Genomic DNA, 18,743 nt, shown 5'->3' with positions numbered 1-18,743 from the left:
ACGAGATTTCGAGAGAAAGGTTCTGCAGAGGATTCATAGTCCTTAGCGCATTGGCAGCGATCAGTATCGTATTCGATGGAACGATGAGCTGCACAAGATATACCACGACATTGACATAGATCAGCGAATTAAGAGACAGCGGCTGCGCTGGCTAGGTCATGTCGTGCGAATAGACGAAAACGCGCCAGCTCTGAAAGTAATCGACGCAATACCCGCCGGGAGAAGCAGAGGAAGAACCAGGTGAAAAGCCTGGACCTGGCTACACTTTGAACCTCCAATTTGCGCCAAAGTGTGAGAACGACTGGCATGTTGTTGTAAACTCGACCATAACCTCATAAGCGCTGTCTACGACAATAAAGAAGAAGAATATAGCTTATTTAGTTGTTCAGATCGGCTAACTGGACCCTCCTGTGTTTTCATGAAAAACATGTGATCTCGTTTTGTGAAAAAGAATCAGATTCCAGAGACCTTTTTAAATTGAGACTATCTGTAGCCGACGTGTGTTGGAGGTGCGCATTACCACTTTCCAAGACCTGGTTTCGATCTCAGTTACGGCTAGCAGCAAAAAAAATTCTAATACGGCAGAGAGTAGCATTCAATACGTAAGGCCCTCGACTCTTACTGTTACCGTTACTTAAAAATAATATTTTACTTTTTACGAATATTAACTCAAAGTTAATTACATAAATAATACAAATTATAAAACCGAAAAAATCAACAACAAAAAAGTAAATGAATAAAAAAATTCACGTACAAAAGCCACAAAGCCAACAAAAAATTAAAAAAAGAACTCTGCAGCTGATGGTTGACCTCGTGCAAGCATTGATGTGCAAGTGCAAATGGTCGGTGAAAGGTGAAAAGGTGATTGTGCAAGTGCGTATAAATATATGAATTTACATACACATAGAAATATATGCAGATGTACAGTTGTGTGTGAATGTGTGCGTGTGTGAATAAATATTAGTTTAGGGCTTACCGGTGGCGGGGCGCAGTATCGCCCACACCCAGCAGTTGCTATAGCGCTAATATTGACAGAAAACTGCGAGTTAACCGAACAGTGCTGCGCTGTTCAGTTCGAGACGCTTTGCACACGTGCGCTCAACTGTCTCGCGGTCCGCAGGTGTTCAACTCTACGCTTACCAGAGCCAAGTGCCTTAATAGGCGCGAGCGTTTATACCGTTGTTCAACGCTTCGGATATACAGGAAGTTGGCAAATTGAGCACACAAAAGTGTTTTATTAAATAGGATTTCCACACGCGGCAATCCTCGCTGTCAGTTGCGGCCCTTACTTGTCTGTCGTGCTGAGTGCTGAGACGTTGAAATGTCTGCGATTCACGCCCAAAAGCTGCAAGAAATTAAATTAGAATGTTGAAGTTATTTGCGTTGTCTTGAGAATAATAAACTGCAGTTTCTTCTATATAAATGCCATCCTTTGAAGGCTAATGATGAAAGAAATAGAATTAAATTTATGTTACAAAGACGTTTATGGGATTTCGTACGCATGAAAGCTGAATTTACCACAGTCGGGACACCAAGACTCTAAGATCTCTTCTTAACTTATTATAATATAGCATTATTATTAATTTTCCATCCTTGTATCCAATTTGACTTATACAGGGGGAGCCAAAGGCTTTCTAAGTTCACTAACACTGATAAAAATAGGACAAATAAAATAAAACATAGGTATTATAATGCCACCCTCATATAAACCCTTGTCCACATTAGCAAACAGTTGATTTTCACAAGCTTCTCTTGGGACTTTGATAGTCATTCATCGTAAACAGTAACAGTTAGTAATTACTTGGTGCCAGGTCCGGACAATCAGCTGGTCTTATAAAAATATCCAACACAGCTCTTAGAGCTTCTGCCGAGTCACAATCGATGTGAGTGGCAACACGTTGCTCTGATGGAACAGAATTCCTCTCTTCCAGACCGAAGCTGGCCATTTCTGGGCAGTTGCTTCTTTCAGACGGTTCAATTATTGACAGTGAAAAATCCGAATTAAGAATTTGGCCGTAGACAAGGAGCTCATAGCAGACGATTGCCTGCCAATCCCATCAAGGACACACTAAACCCAATCTGGCTTTTCCAATGATTGAATCGGCGGCTCACCGCCATTCGAAAACGTTGTCGTAAGTGATCCACTTTAAATTAGTAGTAAGCATTAGGGTAAGAAATGTATTGAGTTTGGTGCAATTCAGCAGCGAGTCGCAGATGGAGATATCAACCTATAAGAAACTTCGACGAATGAGTTTTCGCGCGAGAATTTCATTAAAGGGTCTTACTACTTTTTGCCCACAGTAGTTCATATGGTTTGGCAGGCCCAAAGCCAACAAAACTTTGAAAACAAACACTTTCCTGTATACAAGTATTATTTAAAAGTGTATAAATACGAGTATCAACTTAAACATTTAAAACAATTGACCATGTAGCTGTGTATGCCTAATTATAATGGATTCATTATTAAACAAGTTTCTTCGATACTTCAAAGCTATTGAACAAAGTTTACCTGCATTTTACTAGTTTCTTTTTTTGAAGTTGCCAAGGGTGCAGTTCACCTTTCCTTAGCTTTATAATGCAGCAAATAATCAATTCATTATCACAAGCATTCTTATTCGTATTGATATTTCAATATTAAGGCGCTTGTTTGAATCTACGTAAAATATCCGACAGCTCGTGTCTTCTTTAAATTTTCTATACTGCACTGGTTCTGTGCCTCTAAAGCGTCATAATTTCGCTTTGCTTCGTCCATTACTTTATCTTCTTCCTTACTGGCGTAGACACTGCTTACCCGATTATATCCGAGTTAACAACAGCGCACCACTCGTTTCTTCTTTACGCTACTTGGCTCCATTGCTAAAATTAAATATTTCTATACTTTCCTCAAATGTATGTTTATTCATAATGAGCACCATATCTTTGCCGTTTCTACCAAAGATCGGTTTATCGCCAATACTGTAAAAAAATAAATTCAAAACCCACGATCCAAATTAAAACAAAAAATCAAGTAATCTCCGAAAACATACAAACAACAAAATATCGAACGTTTAATCACATCCATAAAACGAACTTATCGATCTGAACATCGCGTACTGAATATTTAAAATTGGCCGAAACTACGCGTTTTTTTAGCCAAACGTATAATTAATTATGTTTTCTCTGTAGATATACCATATGAAACCGATGGCTATGACTGTTAGTATTCCAATATTCCACCTTCCCCACAACAGTCTGGTCGAAGTAACCGCAACGGACGCGGATTTTTATCCAGTCAAGGACCATCAACTCGGCACCATGCCTCAAAATTACCTCGGAAATGTTTTCTACCGCTACAACAACAACAGTGTTATTTCCACAAAGAAACAGGTGACTCGCCTTCTCGGTTTCATTAGATTTGTAAAAGAAAGCTGCATTAAAATTTGTTGTTTTGTTCTTTGAAAAAAAAAACACTTTTGTTATGCAAGAACTTTTTCCAAGATATATGTACATAAGATTCTGAACTTATTTCGGGCCTCATTGCTAGCATTTTTTTTTTTGCTAAAAAATCTACTGCACACATCTCTTACTCATCTTTATCAGAAAGCATGACGTCCTTAGAGAGTATGTCGCTTGGACTAAACGCTAGCAACGAACCTTAACTGAGAACGATACCCAGAAAATATAAGTCGGAAAATTATTTCGGGTCTTAAAGAAACTTGAGGGTGCTGAGTTTCCAATATTAAAAGCTTTATTAAATTTGACTCATTAGTGCCTTTAGAGTTTGGTCCAAGCTCGTTATAAGACACAATTAAAAAGCACTTTAAAATAAACTCAAAATACTTTTCGCATCAAAATATTACGCATACGCAGCGGTCAACCTAAAAAGCAGTTCATTTTCTTTACGTAAAAATAAATGTTTACTTATCAAAAAAGAATTTTATATTCGGTTAACTTATCGCATAAAGCCCATTATGTTATTTTTCACACATATTCGGGTGAAATATAAACACGCTAATTTTATTACCTTAAACGCCAAACAAAATGTTACATTCAGCTCGGAACTGAAGGTTCGTTGTAATACCTAAATAAATAACTCTACGTACTCACACAAACAACAACTATGTTTTCACACACATACATACATAAAGGCGCCATGATTTATGCGCCTACAGCAAGTTGTAACATTTCACACATGTGTACATATACTATATGTATGTGTGTGTGTTTGGACACACGAAATATTTGTTTCCTCTGTTGAAAATACACAAACCGTCCCTTTTGGTGTAGCAGCAGCGTTGTTTTGCTTGCATGTAACACAGCTTTTATGACATAAAAGCCAAAGCACACACTCGTGAGTATAAATATTTTCAAAATCAGTCGAAAGGATACATAAAGGGCGACAGCAAAAACGCCACTCAGAGAAGACTGTCTACAATATGTACAAACTGTTGCAACATGTGTATTGTCACCGCGCACCTCATAACGAGGCTAACGCCCCACGGTCGCTGGCGTTTAAAAAATTTAAAAAATTATCAGATAAACTCTTGTCATATTGAGGTAGTTGGCTAGTCGTTTTTTTAGTTTTTTTAGTATTTGAAAGCAAATAAATATTTATGTTTTGTACGCGAGAGGGTTTGCGGCCATTTTTATTTCCGTACCAGTCACGGAAACACGAATACTGGGAGCTGTTTACATGATTAACGTTAACTGTTGTTAATTGCATTGGGGCGGGTAGCGAGAAGGTGTGATTAATTTGCAATTTAATGATGCGGATTGCGGTGCATGAAGTTTTTTTTTATATAAGGGACTCTAAAAATTTTAAAAAAGTAAATATTTTGACCAAACCTTTATAAGCCTATTCGACAAACCGATCGTAACGACAACTTATTTCAGGCATTCGTCAGTTATCAATAGTGCCACTGTGGTCCACGCAAACGACCTTTCAAAATGTTCTGGATTTTTTCAACTAAACTTCTTCTATAGTGGAAATTTGAGCATCGTGGAAGATATTCTATCTCAATAGACAGATAGAAAGCTAAACATTCGTGAACTAATGATCTCTTGATTTATCAGGAAATACATCAGATCTCAGAGTAAATTCTGTGCCAGATCCCCACCGTAATTCGGCACCAGTTTTCATGAAGTGACGCCACAAAAATTTTAAAAATTTTCTGTCTCTCGTATCCCAAATAGCAGTAAAATTTTATCATTTTGCAGAGTTTTTTTTTCAAAATCGAAGTAGTCAAAATTTTCCCGGAAATTGTGAGTCATCCAGCCACATTTGTTAACGACTTTAACTACGATTCAAACGAAGAAATTAATGCTCGAAAATTGTTCTGATAGCGTGAGAGATAAGCAGAGACTCTCAACACTTTTTATGACTTACTGAAGCCTTTAATTCTGCTGAGAGCTCTTATATTAAGGGAGCTGAGACTTTTCTATGGAAATTCTTCAATTTCAAAATGCAACTAATGTTAAGAACCATTACAATAAGTAAAGACCGTAAATACTAGTTAAGTGCCACACGATTTTCAAACCTTTATTTCTCAAAACCGTTACAATAGAATTAAGGCTCAAATTTAGCCATATGTATTTTCCTAAAGTAGATTTCTTTTCAAATCCTATCATCATATACTCAATAAATTGCTGGAAAGGTCTATAGTTAATAAATTTTCAAGCAGACAAAAAATTAACTTTTAAATAATCAAAATTTCCGTTTTAAAATCAAATAAGTAAATTCCAATTAATAGCAGGCCCCTCCTACGACTGGTTGTACCTAATTTAATTCTCGCCTTAAGCGCCTCAAGATTGGCGCCACAAACAAAATATACCGAAAAAATTAATTTATGCGCAGCCGAAGATAATTATCTCCCACGAGCAGTAGAATGCCAGCGACACACAGTTACCTGCCTTCGAGCAAAGTAAGCCAGTAAGCCAATCAACTACTTCGGATATGCCTTTAAGCTGATTTACCTTAAATATTATTTACCTTCACCTTATCGCTCAGTTGCCATCTGCTAGTATCAGAGAGAATTCATAAATGAAATTATGCGGAAGTGAAGCGATTCATACATACTATGAACATTCTTACAGCACCTTGCGCTGCTGGCAACCTTCAACTTGACAATCTGACTATCTGGCTGTTCATTAGCCGTGTATGCGCATCGACGAAGGGATTTCTGCCATTAGTACCCATAATGTCGCTGTCATTAAGATGGCGGAAGGGCGTATCGGTTGATTCAAAGGAATTTAGCTTTTACTTAGTATCCTTAACTGCACACACGAAGTAGACAAGGCAACACAATGTTATCAAGTTTTAACGCCACAGTGTGAGACGACACTTGCTGTACAGTGGGTGTAAAGTGGATAACAATTAAGTACATTATTTCAGATAAAAAATACCATCACGTTTTTTCCTAAGTGTAGCCACTTATTGAGGTAAATTGTTGCCTACATTTTGGCGACCTTATAATAGTTTAGTCGAGTCACAAACCTCAATAACCTATAATTGAATAAACTTTAAAGGTATGTAAAACATGTATATTTTTGTTCAAAGTTTAAAGCGCCACAGAGAAATAAATTTCGGAGAACGTATTCAAGATTTGAAGCAATTGGAGTAAATGATAGAAGTTGATTCAGTGAAGCATAAGTAAAATGGATATTTAGCTTTTGGAATATTTAAGTATACTAAAAGCTCTTCAACGAAAAGAAAAGCTATTTATTATACTCAAAACATTTACATATATAACCACTAGCCATTAGCTGCCAAAATCAGTAAAAGAAGTAACCGAGATCAACTCCAAGCAAAATAAGCGCTTTAGAATTATATTCTTTATATAACTGAAGTGAAAATACATATATATTTTCAAACATATCGAAACAGACCGTAGTCATTATAAGCCAATCTCAAGAGACAACATCATTTCAGTTTTCCTGTTATGCAGCGTTTCTTAATGTTCCAAATTTTCTTGAAAAAATTTAAGACACAAATTTAATCAAAATTGATATTTTGTTACACTGTAGCACATTTTCATATACGAGTTTTGCTTGTAACCTTTCTAACCTTTTATCTACCCCCTTTCTCCGCCGACAAACATTGTTATTTGTTATTGCTTGCTTTTGTCGGCAAAAAATGAAAGTGAAACTGTCGTCTAGCACTTTTATAAAAGCCTCGAGCTAAGTCTACGCAACCATATATACTATATAGTACATGTAATACATATTCGCGTGCCTCAACAGTTCTTCGTATTTACACCTGCTTTTGTGCTTTGAAATTTTTCCTTTTCATTTTCAACCTTTTCCTTAGCCAATTTCGTATGAATGTGTTTATTAGCGTTATCGCTCGTCTTATCGTTTGCTGCTCAAGCTTTGATATAGCCTAAGTCATTTAAGGACTGCTTGTGTAAGCTCCATTTCACCAATTCGATGCCATTTCCTAAAACTGCTTACCTTGCTTTATGCACAATTCCTTATAAATATTACTTTAAATTCTGTAAATTGCATTTTTTCACTCATTTGCTGGAGCACGTGGCATTTTAACATAAACGTTGCTTTGTATAGCCATTGAATTTGATTCTTGCTAAATAAATAAATTCGTTTGCATTTTTATTTGCGTTTTGTTTTGGTTTAGGGTCTGGTTTTTGCATAATTTTCTTGTAAGAAAAGTGTAAAGTATTCACAGCTTTTCTTCAATTTTTTTCATTTTTTCAATTTGCTACTTTGTTTCCGAAGATACAAATGTATTTTTTAGATGATAATGAGTGGTTTGTATATGAAAGAGGGTATCTCTTCGATTATTTAGATGAGTAAATTCACATTTCGCTTGAATTGCCATTCGAAAAGAAAGACGCTCTGATAAAATTTCTCATTTTTCTCTATGAAGAGATTTGATTTTGATATCAATTCTAGTATTTAGAACTATAAATGACGTGATGGACAAATAATATAAATATTTCAGATATAAAATATGAATTTCTGCTGTGTGTTTAAGAAAAGTTTCTAAGGCATTTGATGTTGTAAGTCTTTTCGGTGCTTATTTTCTTATATAATACTTATATGGTGCTAAGTAAAATTAATTTATCATTATTCATTTCAATGGTCCATCAAGGTACTCAGCCCATTTTCGGATATTCATCTTAAATGAGGCAAATTTTTACTTATAATCAGACAAAGCTTTGAACTAAGCGGCATTAATCCTCTTCAAAAAAACAGGACCCCATAATCTGCGCCAACTACTATGAGATAAGCCCTCTGAACATCGCATATAAGGTTCTATCGAGCGTACTGTGTGAAATACTGAAACCACGTTCAACAAACCTTATCAGTGTGGTTCTAGACCTGAAAAATCCACAATCAACCAGATTTTTATCATGCGCCAAATCTTGGAAAACACACGTGAAAAGAAAATTGACACACACCGCCTCTTCGTTGATTTTTAAGGCGCCTTCGAAAGCATGAATAGGAACTGCCTCCATGCCGTTATGTCTGAACTTGGTATCCACGCAAAACTAATATGAAACTCCGTCAGGATCGGGAAGAACCTCTCCCAGCCGTTCGATATCAAACGAGGTTTCAGACAAGGCGACTCCCTATCGTGCGACTTCTTCAATCTGCTCTTGGAGAAAATAATTCGAGCTTCAGATATAAATAGAGAGGGTACTATATTCTATAAGAGTTTACAGCTGCTGGCATACGCTGATGATATTGACATCATGTCTCAACAATATTTCTATTTTTTATGTTAATTTATAAAAATCTTTAAGATCTTTAGATTTGAGCTAACAAAGTAACATAATATTATATCTAAATATCAAGTGATTGTCTGCGACTGCTCTGAATACATTTAATTGTTCTTCAGCGAACTTTTTTTGAAGCAATAAACATATTACAAGAGAATAAACGTTTTACAGGTGTTTTGGGGAAATTTAAAGGGTCACAGATAGTCAATTTATGGCAGAAGTAGATTGAGCAATTAGAGGTATACCCAGAATTTCTTTATATTCCCAGTAAAAACCTGAAAATATAAAATACTAATTACTGGACCAATTCCTCCATTCCTTATGGTCCGTGTGGTACCCAAAACTTTTATTAAATTGATCATAAAGACCCTAATAAATCGACGAAGCATTTTGAGCCGATTACAAATTTGTTAGGACGACTAATGTCAGTTACGGCTATGTCTCCTGGTTCGCCGAAAATATGACTTGCAAAATCCTGATAGTGGAGGAGAAAGTCCCTGAATGTTTCCACCTCACCTTCTTTCATATAATTTTGACACTTTGCACCTGACTGGATTGCTAGTCTTACAACATTATGCCTATTGGAAAATGTCCAGTAGGAAATTCTACCAATACGCAAGTTGACCTAAGGGCAAGTAGTTTAGTATATCTCTTACGTTTTACTCTAGACCAGAAGGATCTCGCAGTCGCAGGGGCTGGTCATCGACCAACCAGACCAGAGCACCCAAACGAGCCTGATAATGAAGTAGCTTTATGCTACATATAGTGGGGTTGGGTAGTCCCTGACTTACTTTGAACGCACATTTTGCGATCTTAACGCTATTATTGCCGTATTGCTGTCGGAGTAAATACTCACCCGCCTGAACAAGGCTAAATAGAGAACACCATTAAGAAGACTCCCCAACATCCTTCAACTTTCTCTATTAGCTTCGATTCATCCATGAAAAAGCTCACTAATCATTTTCTCTCCTACATATCTCTAGTCGGTATGTGAGCGGAAAACAGCCAGCAGGAGTAGCCTCTGCGACGCAGTGGTCCAAGTGTTCAAGAATGCAATTGAAAGAGAAGAGAATTTCCAGCGACCTTGAGCCTCAGACTCTTATCTGAGACTTAGAGCGACCTTTGCAGCAATGCACCTGTCGGCAATAATTACGGGTGCTATGTGTAGAATGGGTTTATGTGCTATTGTTGGTGTAGTCCACAGTGCACTGCTTCTTAATGAGTCTAGCCTTTTCGAGCGCCATCCACCAGACACATACGCCATAGAACATTATTGGCTAGAATAAGGTTTCATAGAGCCAAACCACCACCTTTGGGGAGAGTTCCCACCAATTTCCTATATCTGTTCTATAAGGCAACCGAGGTTTTATTTACCCTCTCCTCAACACTTGGCATTCCCTGAAATCTTTCGTCAAGGATAAGCCTCTGGTATTTCATCATCAACAGGTTACGTGAGCGATTATCCGAATAAGAAAAGATGGATTTTATGCCTCCTGGTAAATAAAGCCATTTACATTTTACTTGGATCGACAGCTAAGCCGCTTCTCTTCATGAAACGAATATTTGTATTACATAATGTCAGCTTTTGGAGCACACACCGTCTAGGTATCACAATTCTCTGAATAGAACTTAATTAAATGGAAACCAAATTGACAGAAACGGATACGCCAAATGGGAATTCGAAAAAAATCAAACTCTAAGAATCAAGTCTCTCGCAAAGCTTGTGAAAGGGAATGCAATGAATACAAGAAAAAAAATCCAAAAAAGAATTGGAGCAAAGCAATCTGATACGACTCATTTGGCAGTTAATGTCGGTGCCAAATTCAAAGTCACTAATACACATGCACACATTTGCACTGAAACAAAAAAATAAAAAGGATACGAAAAAGCAATATAGAAAAAGCAAAACACACATACATAAGGACTAATGTGACTATAGCATGTGTTGTTAGGATATACTCAGGTGCTAGTGCGAAGCACCAGAGAGAGGAGAAGACCGTTTCAATTGGAAAAGGAAACGGAAACAACAACCGAATCTGTTGGCGGCGACAGCAAAAACTAACAAAACAGCTACAAATAACGGAAATCAGTGCGCTGTACGGCGCTTTTAATATAGACAAAACGGGAAGAAAAAAGAAAGAGATAGAAGACACAAAAAAGCAAGAAGAAAATCATTTTCGCTGCCTTCGTCATTTCCGAAATGAAAGAAATAGTCGACATAATGTCTGCCAAAAACCGAATGCCTTAGTGATTTCACGTAAGTTTTCAGGCACAGCTGTGCACTGGCACGACAACAGGCGAGAATCAATGTGAGCTCACGCTACATTTGTACACATAACAGTTGCTTACATACCCCACACATACAGTTGTGTCATGTATATGCAATTGTGTATGTTTGTATGTGCTCACTAATTTCAGTGCTTTGATTTGGCGCTTGTTTTTCGCCAAGTGTTTGTTGGCAGCGACTCGTGGATTGGCTGTTGGCAGCAGTTGGTAAAAATGGAAAATCAATAAGCTTGGATAACTAACAAAAGCTGTATTGTATAAATGGCGTGTTATAGTGCTTGCTATGTGTTGATACGAATGCTGCTGTAAGAAATTGGGTATTTTTCCAAAAAGACCTCGAGTTGAAAATTATTTTTAGGAAAATAAAATGTAAAAAAATTTTAAAAGTATACAATTTATCGGAAGTACAGATGATTATATCGCAAAATCATCTGTACCTATTTTTCTCAAAGTCTTTAACTGCAATTGATAAATTTAATACAAATTTAGATATCTCAATGAAACTTGGTTATTTAAAATCACATAAAATGTTCAAAAACTGAATACCAAAATGTATTTTACGAAAGGATATTCATATACTTCCCTAAAATTGCGTCACAATGGACATTTTGTACATAATATCGATTATTATCAGCCTTTATGGCCGCAGAAGTGTCAAATAAATATATAAATCAGCTCAAAAATAGACTTTCAGTCAAAAATATTTTTCAGTTTAAACCGGAATATATAAATAAAGGACTTGACAGTTAATAAGAATACAGAAACATCTCATTGAAACATTTATTTGTCGATCTAATGATTTTAATGAGAAGAATTATTATTTTGAAATCTGTTGACTATCATAATTAAGTTTTTAAAAAAGCAGTTTAAAATACTCAAATTGTCAATTATTTGGAACTTAGAAGTGCGTTTCAAACTTTGGTGTCAGCATATGCGTCGACAACAGTTCGGGAATTCATTTTTTTTCTAATTCTACTTCTAGGCACAGTGTAGCTAGTCCTTAACGAGCCCTGTTACGAGCAAGAACGATGAAAATATTTTTTTTTTTGAATCTTGCTAAAGCCCTAAAATACCGTTCATCACTTGAAACACAAATGTGGAAAGCAGAAAATTTTCTCAAAGGATGCAAATATTTGGAAAAAGCCTTGCTAATTTTCGAGCTTTAATAACATTCAATAAGTTCTATGGATTAAGATGGATTTCAAAATTTTGTATTGCAAACGTGTCTGAGGTGAACAGCTTCATTGGACAACTTATCAGTTACATGAACGGAATACCTTTTTTGCAAAACTTTTTCCGATTGACTGCCTGCTCATCCATTTAAACTGATGAAAATATTATAAAAGTGGAAGATATGGTGCTTGAAAAACGTCAGGCAAGTGTTAAAGAGATGGCAACAGAGCTCGACATCTGTCGCGAATCCCTTCGAATGATTTTGGTGGATATTTTGGCTATGAAACGACTCGTCCCAAAAAAGCTAATTTTTTTCAGAAAAAGTACCGTAAACGGGTCTCTTTGGATATGTTTGATCGTGCGATTTCCTTATAAGGTTCAAAAACAAAAAAGTCTACAAACAACGGAATGGAGAGAAAAAAGCTAGCCAAAGCCTAAAAACTCAAGCCAAAGCCGCTCCAAAAACAAGGAGATTTTCATTGTTTTTTTCAATATTTCTCTTTTAGTACATCAGGAATTTTTACCGGAGGGACAGGTGATCAATAAGGAATTCTGTTTGGCTGTATTGAGGGCTTTGCGTGAGAACATCCTTCGAATACGGCCGGAATTGTGGAAGAACAATTCATTGATTTTACAATACACCCTGGCATCGAGTCACAGGTGTGACCGAATTCAAAGCCAATTCGATTAACTATCGTATTCACCAGATTTGGCTCCATCTGATTTTTTCTTGTTCCCCAAACTGAAATAACCGCTACGTGGAACCCGTTTTATGTCGATCGAAGAAAAAAAACAAAATTTGCTGACGGAGCTGAAGGCCAGCCCAAAAAGTGCTTTTGAGAAGTATTTCGAGGACTGGAAAAATCGTCGGCATAATTGTATTACATCTTGTGGTTATTACTTTGCAGGAGACAAAATAAATATGGATGCATAATTAAATATTTTTCTACTGAGCATAACTATTTTAAATTTTAATCGAGGAATATTTCACTTTACATTTTATGTCAAAAATTATAGAAATGCTTCTAAATACTTTGAACAGTGCTTCTTAAAATTTTAAAGTTAGGGTTGTTATCTAAGTTTTCAAATACGCCAACTTCAGTAGCCCACCGCAAAGTAAAGTCCTATAAACGTATTCAACCCAGATATACTGGCTAGTATACTTCAATAGCTTTCTGTAATATGAGTGCACATACAGCTTATTAATAAAAACCGTTCAAAATATTACCATACTAATAATGTACAAATACAACAATTTTTGGTGCCCCAGTTTTATTTAGATATAATGATATTGAGTCGGTATGTAATTTTTTTCTCTGTGGAAAATCTATGCTAGTGTGACACTTCTCCCTGATGCTTCGATGAGAATGATTTTGCTGCAATTTCACAGCTGAACAAAGGGGAAAATATATTTTTCTAAGTATGATATCCTAGAAATATTCACTAAAAGTAAATCTGATAAATAATTTTAGAGTTAATCGATAATTGTATTAATAAAAAAAGCTTCCATCAGGGCACTTGAATCTTTTTTGTTGAATTGATTTTATATGAACCTCTAAGGATCAGTAATGGCCACCGCAAAACGCTTCAGATTGAGCTGGATCAACACAAATAGCCATTATATTTCAAATTACTATTTTTTTTGAATTTCTGGCAAGTCAAATCTTTTTTACTTTTATAAAATGAAATAATTTACAAGCAAAAAAAAAAAAAATAAAATTATAATTTTTTCATGTCACTAACTACACTTAACCCCTTAATATTAACATTACATTAGCGATTAATCAGAATATTTAGTTAGTTCAACAATTTCACAATATTTTATATTTTCGTTCGTTTCCTTGAAAAGGTGCAAGCATTCATATTTTATGGTACACAAAAGCAATTTGTTATTAACACATATTATTACCAGAAATTCCATAAACCTGATATGCATTTATATACGAGTACAATACATATTTATGTATGTATGCATATCTTCCACTTTTGTATGCGACCACATGCACACCTTTTCATTTTGTAAATTAATCCAAGTGAATGTGCATTTTCTTCTTGATGTCAGGCAGTGTTGGCAGCAGCCAACAATCATCTCATGCCAGGACAGCAGCCCATTTATCATACACACACACATACACTCATACACCCACAGCCATATTCACACAGGTCTATTGTGAGCCTTTGCACACTTTTCTTAATGCCGCTGCAATGTGTCTGAGGCAAGCAAAAGCGCGTTTTCACCAGTTAAGGATTTCTTTATGCAAAAAAGCGCGAGCGCATGTGTGTGCCACGGCATATAATGCACACGAGTGTAGATACGAAAAGCAGAAGCATACTTTAAAACACAATTGCCAAGTCTGCATAGGTTCTCATAGCGCTGAGCCAGCAGGTGTAACACTTGCGGACTGCGCGAGAGCTAACCCATTTTCCCTGAAGCATTCACTTTTTCTTTTCAGCGGAAATTCCTCCACAAAGCGATTCAAGCTGTGCAGCTTGGAATGTTTGCGCGTACAAATTCACATCCGCTTCCCGCACACCACACACTTTCACAAGCATTTGCAGCTTCTTTAACGCCTTCATGCAAATAATACTTAGACGATGGCAAAATGTAAATCAACGCCAAGCATGCTTGCAATGAGGTTGGCAAGATTAAAGCGCATGTGGAAGGATGTGCATGGCGTATGAGTAACATCGATTGAAGTTACTTTAATTTTCTGTTATACTCACAGGGTTGTAGAGTAAAAAGTATTGAGATGTATTTTTACATTCTTGAATAACTGAAATATTTAAAAAGGATTTGGAAGTATTAAAATTGCATTTGTGTTAATTAGAAGTTTGTATATAGGCAAGATAGAGAAAAAGTTGGGGTATTTAAGGATTTTTAATAAATCTTAAAAAAAATTGTAGGCTTAAAGTACAGTTTATTTTCTAAAGATATTATTCATTTAGTATAGTCTTGGAATTTTTGTTTAATTTTGAAAATCGTGTACTGAACCTTACAAATTTTTTAATTAAAAAATTTGGAATTAAAAATTAGATTTTAAATATTTTTTTTCCAATTTTGGAATTAATAAAAATCTCAAATAAAATTTCTAAAATTGAGAAAGTATTTTTTTTTTATTTAAAATTTAAGAAACAAAAAAAAAATATTTAGGGTTTTCACAAGTCTCATAAAGTTATAAGTTACAACGATTCGAAAACATAGCATTGAGAATTGTAAATGTGTAAACTCATTTTTGTATGAAATCCAACAACAATTTTTTTAAAAAAGGGTAAAAATTTATCATTTTACGATTTTACGATGCTTTACGACGGGTTGTGAGTACCCCAATTGTTCAAATTTAAACTTGGAAAGTAACGGTACAAAAAAGAAAAAATGGAAATTATTTTGTTTATTTTTGCTTTATTTCTCAATTTTTTTTTTTTGAATTTTTTTTAACTTTTTATGTTAAAATTTTTTAACTTTTCATTCCAGTATTTGGAACTAAAACAATTTTTAATTTTTTCAATCCCTTATTTAAAGTTAAAAGTTTCAAAAATTATATATAATTAAGATATTCCACATTACAAATTGAATTAAAAAAAATATATATTAAAAAATTGGTTATTTGCAACCCTGGTTATACCTTTTAAAATAATATTTTAAATTGATATCCAAAGTTTTTGAGTAACGACCTTCAATAGGCTCCTTCAGTTTGTCTTTTACCCCGTGTTTCTCAAAAGTACATTTTCCAAACAAGCTTGAGGGATTGCTTGAAGACCATTGAACCAATCAATATCATTTTTTTCTCATGTTCTTTATATAGTTCCTTCATACAATAAACTAACAGTTTTTTGATCTGATCAAAAATCGAATTTTGCCAGGCCAAAAAATGCTAAAGGTTTGTCAATTTTTTTTAACCGCTTTCGGGTAATATCTTCAAACCTTCGTAGGCATGAACGCTAGGTGCGCTCCTTAAAATATTGTATAAGATTTTTTATACACTTTGGTATATGGGCAAGAAAGAAATTCGATTCCTTAAACCGAAAATAAAACGTAAAATTTGGGCCGTTTTAGTACCGTAGAATAATTTAAACCCTTCTTCGTTTCTTCTTTTGCTACCTTTAATTTAACGCTTTAGCATTCCATCATCGTCATCAACAGAGAGAGAGAGAGAGATGGAGAAAGCGAGAAAATGAGACGGGACGTGGAAATAATAATCAATCATTTAATGCCATAAAAACATAAAAAGCATGTCAAACACACTGCTGACTAGCATCTTCAACTATATAGCCTATAATATAAGCTGCTGTGCTCAACAAATCCTTAATGATGGATTGAACTATAATCATGCAATTCAATAGCTTTATGCCCATGCGTCTTCAACTTAATGCTCCCATCTCATGAAAGTGTATACTACACCCTAAACTATACACACAAACACATATATATGAATTACATAATTATCTTGGCGCATTGCGCTACAGACACACACAGACATTGGTAAACCTCCCTCAAGTATTAGTGCGCAAAAAGTTTTCATGCATCACCGGGGGAAATCGACAAGTTCGACACACGCAAATGCCCGCTTCAATTGCCAAAACTAAAAGTTTATGTGGCATCTCTGCTGTCAAGCAGAATATTCAGATTTTTACGACACTTTCTGATAACCCAAAAGTTTTGCGGTACCAAATATCTTTGCACCGCTGATTTAGTAGCTGCTCGCAGTAAAGAGGAAAACTATATCACATTAACATATATACATTGAGCAAGCGGATAATTTTATGTTATTTAATGAAGAGACTCTATTCCGAAGGTGAAATATGGGTAGTGTATACGTACGTACTAAAAATAAGGGGGAACAACAACAACAAGGTGAAATAAAGTTTGACCTCTGGGATCTTATAATTTTATATCCATAAAGTTTTTACAGAACGTTCAGCTAAGGAAGTGAATTTTTTAGCGCATACAATCGAACTTCTGGAATGAAGTTGGCTTAGTAACGGGTTAGTTTCCAGAACATCGCAATTTTTTCAATGTTAATTATATTTGAGAAGAGTTAACAGCGAATTGTTCAATACTACGGTAGATTTCTTCGCCCAACGCTCGAGTTTCCATGTGTTTTCAATATTCCTACAACAAATTTACTTAAATTTTTGTCTCTTACCGAAAAAAGGGAACATGTATTAAAGGAAAGTCCTGAATGCGAAATTTCATAATAAAAATAAATAAATAGAATGTCCTCATTACAACTATTGTGGTGGTGCTTTAATTTTTGGCGAAGAAGTTCTGTCAATGAACAGAGTTTATCTATGCTATGGTGAATTCAATCGAAGGTCACTTCGAGACAAATTTCGTGGAGGTTGTTCAAAATCAGTTGTTTTTCCGGAAACTATTACTGCTGAGCGAAAACCGATATTGCCACATCGTCATGTGACCTATCGTGAGATTGAGAAAACTAGAGTGACCAGCGTATACTGTGACCCGGAAATTGTAAATAAAACGAAAAATATTTCATTATTAATCAATATTTATTTTTTCGCCCTCAAGGCAATCCCCACCAGTTGTAGTACACTTATGTCAAGGATCTCAGTTCTCGAAACATTTTTCATAAGCACTTTTTGGGATCGCCTTCAGCTCCATAAGCAAATTTTGTTTTATCTCTTCGATCGACTAAAAACGGGTTCAATGGAGCGGCAATTTGGGAAACACGAAAAAAATCACATGGAGCCAAATCTGGTGAAAACTTTGAAATTTGCTCACAATCGTACTATTTTTGAAAAAAATCTCGAACAATAACGCATTTCATACCCAAAATATTCACCAAAAGTATTCGAAAAGACTCGCGAAAGATGTCAAGCTCTTTTGCCATCTCTCTAACACTTACTACCCTTCACTTTTTAAGATTTTCATTAGTTGAAGAAGTCGAAGGTCGTTCAGAACAAGGCATGCCTTCAACGATCTCTCGACCATCTTTGTAGGCTTTGTATCACTCGTGGGCTTGTATTTTTGTGAAAACCGAAACACCGTAAGCCGATTCCAACATTCGCAACGATTCCGAACACAAAATTTGTTTAGAAATACAAAATTTTAGACAAATACTTTGTCTGATATTTTTATACATTTTAAAAATCGCATGGCACTACTGAGGTGTACCCGGCGAATTCAATTACAATTTCCCGGTTCCTTTTTTGTCACAATGTACATATATTCAATATTGCATGAACATTTGATAGTTGAATTTTTTTTCCACGTTGGATGCCACACAATCGAGAGAAATGTTAAAAAAAAAATACTTGTATTATAGCAATGCTTCGGAACACATCTTTGACATCATGATGACTTCTCTTTATTCTCGCAAGTAAAAAATAAATTGAGAGGCATTTGATTCAATCTCATGTAACAGTGTTCAGATCTTATCTAATCTTCGCTTATTAAGGTTGGTTTTCATCGCAGTCAGCTAAAGGCATGCCCAAGAAACGTGCTGTATCGACGGCGTCGGACCATAAAAAGCGTGATGCTGGATGAATGGAATTCATTAATAGGGAAGGTCATCCGAAAACTCAGTGCGCGCAGGACATATATTTGGT

The 18,743-nt window shown here is 35.5% G+C and overlaps 1 protein-coding gene across 1 annotated transcript in view; it reads right to left on the bottom strand.

Moving 5' to 3' along the window:
• The window catches only part of LOC120766771 (synapsin), a 155,222-nt gene that overhangs the window by 120,176 nt on the left and 16,303 nt on the right, over positions 1-18,743 (bottom strand). The window contains exon 3 of the mRNA XM_040092451.1: positions 977-1,345. The gene's annotated coding sequence lies outside the window, so the exon portion shown is untranslated. The remainder of the gene's footprint in view (positions 1-976; positions 1,346-18,743) is intronic.

The sequence above is a fragment of the Bactrocera tryoni genome, chromosome 1 (genome assembly GCF_016617805.1).
Source record: "Bactrocera tryoni isolate S06 chromosome 1, CSIRO_BtryS06_freeze2, whole genome shotgun sequence".
NCBI lineage: Eukaryota > Metazoa > Arthropoda > Insecta > Diptera > Tephritidae > Bactrocera > Bactrocera tryoni.
This window is presented reverse-complemented; position numbering and strand designations above follow the sequence as displayed.